Source organism: Jaculus jaculus, chromosome 2 (genome assembly GCF_020740685.1).
Source record: "Jaculus jaculus isolate mJacJac1 chromosome 2, mJacJac1.mat.Y.cur, whole genome shotgun sequence".
NCBI lineage: Eukaryota > Metazoa > Chordata > Mammalia > Rodentia > Dipodidae > Jaculus > Jaculus jaculus.
The window spans coordinates 92,088,076-92,090,797 of NC_059103.1; the positions used below are offsets into that span (position 1 = coordinate 92,088,076).

Below are 2,722 nucleotides of genomic sequence, written 5' to 3' on the forward strand. Positions count from 1 at the left end.
AGTTAAACTATGTTCTTACTTTCTGACTGCTGAATCTGTCTGTTTCTGAGGGAGAGATGTTGAAGTCTCCCACCATAATAGTAGGCATATCTGTCTCTCCTTATACTTTATTATGATTTGCTTCATGTATTTTTATGCTATTCTGTTAGGTATATGCCACTCACAATGGGTATATTTTCTTGGAGAATTTACCCTGTTACTATCAAGTAGTGATCTTCTTTGTCCCTCATAATCTCCTTGTTCTAAAGTCATCACTGTCTGACATTAGCATAATTTCTCCATCTTCTGATTAGGGTTGTGTATGGTCTTTTATGCTTTCTTTACTTTTGTTCTGTTGTTTTTTATTTAAAGTGGGTTTATTACATGCAATATTTAGAATATTGTTTGTGTTGTGTTTTCTAATCCTCCCCAAGATGAGTTTTGAATTTATGAAAGCAAATTATTGACTTTTAAGGTTATTATATTCATGCTTTGATTAATACATATCATATTCTTTACCGCTTCCCATTTCTGGGTTGTTCATTTTCCCTATTGGGTTTTCTACTTTTTAAAAATAATGATTGGGCATTTATATAATTGCATTTCCCTTCATTTTTAGCATGTCAATTTTTAATTCATTTTTCAGTGTTTGTCCCAGAGTTTGTTATACACATTTGCAACTAATACAAGTCTACTTTCTATTTTGCTTTTCATAGAATTAGTAACTAGTTTACTAAAAGACCCTCACTTTTTAATTTCTCCTGTCTATATTTTGAACATTCTTTGAATTTGGCTTAAATTTTACTCATCACTTGTTTTGTGCCCTATTTAGCAGGGAGGAATTGAAGTTATTTCATTTACATTAATGTGTTTTCTCTTCCCAGCCATATTATGTGCTTGTTTTTTTTTTTCTCTTGTGAATTCATTCCTATTTGCTTACTTATTTTATAAGCATGGAATGCTTCACAAATTTGCATGCCATCCTTATTCAAGGACCATGTTAATCTTCTCTGTATTATTCCAATGTGAGAATATGTGCAGCTGAGTCAGCACCAAATTTGATTTTAATTGACAAATAAACATAGATTATTGGAATAAAGTATAATGTTATGACACAAGTGACAGCACAAGTACCCTTACAAATTATAACATATTCTGAGAAAACAAGGACTGAAATAAAAGCCTGTCACCCCACCCCACCCTCAGTGTCTAAGATGCTTGTGACAATAGAGCTAATAAATTGGAGGAACATAATTATAAAACATATATATCACATCAAAGATGCATACTTAGTATTTCTTGGGATGATAATAGTAGTTTTACATTCTTCTTGTTGAGCAAAAATATGTGACATTTCAGGTTGATTTCTAAATTGCACTATCTTTTCAGAAAATGCTGATTCACATAATAAAGCATTGTGTGATTGGTGCTAACATCTAAACATTAAATATCATGATTTTCCTAAGTGTTTCTATTAGAAATATCTCAACTTCTAATTATATTTCCTTTTTTTGTTTTGTTTTGAGATAGGATCTGGCCCACTAGCTCTGGCTAACACCTACAAATGTTTTGTAATTGTCTTTACTTACACAGCAGTTATAGTTTCATAGCAAAAAATGTAAAGAGGAGCTTTGTGAGCTGGTAGCTTTGGAATCAAAGGGAGCAGATCAAGATGGTAATGGACATGAAGCTTGCCATTTTTGGCCAACATGATGGGCATGTGGCTTGTCTTTCTTGTCATTCTATACCAGTACATGACAGTCAAAAATCCCAAGAAGCACAAATGAAAGGAGTGCTTTCTCTGCCACAGGGTTACAGGACATGGTATGAGGTAAGATGAAGGGTGAGGGACCTTCACACTTCACTTGATTTCTCCTACCCATCACAGCATACAAAGAAATTATGCCTGGATTTTTCCAAAAGACTTTTATTTTCTCAAAGTCTTCCTTAAACCTATGGAACAAGAAGCTGCCACTGAAGAGGGCCCAGTATAGGGGCTGTTTTCTTGCCTACTCCCTCCCAATATAAAAATATATTTTAAAAAATGGAAAGGAAGTGCAGGATAATTTTATATAAAGTATCATATATCAGGTAAAAGCCGTTGATGTTTTAATTGCTTCTTCAGTCTGAAATTAATCAGTGATTTGGTATATATCAGAAGAAATAAAAGTTACACTTTTATACCTAAGAGGAGAAAATTTCAGAGCTGCTAGGGAAAAAGGAAAACATATGTCAATAACTGGAAGAAGGAAAACTGTGAGTTATATTTAATGAGAACATAACTATTGCAATTAAATCAATAATTAACTTATGACTGTTAAGCAATATATACATATGTTTACATTTGACTCTCATTTTTTCTCAGCTGATTATGGTCTGTATGCTGCAGAAAAAGAAGAATACAATGGCACTATGTATTTTTTTCAAAACAAATAGACTACATACAAACTTAGTAGTTTTTAAAGGGAATATGTCAGCTTGACCCTAAACCATATAAAAACTATGCTTACTACAAAGAACATCCATTATATTTAATCCAGGAATAGGAACTACTGACATGGAAGCAGAGAAGATTTCTTATTTTTAACCTACACTGACTCTGACTTAAATTACATGTTAACTACCAACAATGAAAGCTTTAAATAATTGATGTGCACATTGAGATGATCCCTAACCTTTTTAATATAAATAACTATTGGATGGTATCTCAAAAATTCATTTAATAAAAATTATTGAGCTTTTA

General features: G+C 32.2%; 1 non-coding gene across 1 annotated transcript; it reads right to left on the reverse strand.

Moving 5' to 3' along the window:
* Nucleotides 1–926: 926 nt before the first annotated feature.
* On the reverse strand, nt 927–1,032 carry LOC123459030. Its single transcript, XR_006635960.1, has one exon. It is a non-coding gene; the product is annotated as a U6 spliceosomal RNA (small nuclear RNA).
* Nucleotides 1,033–2,722: the final 1,690 nt, after the last annotated feature.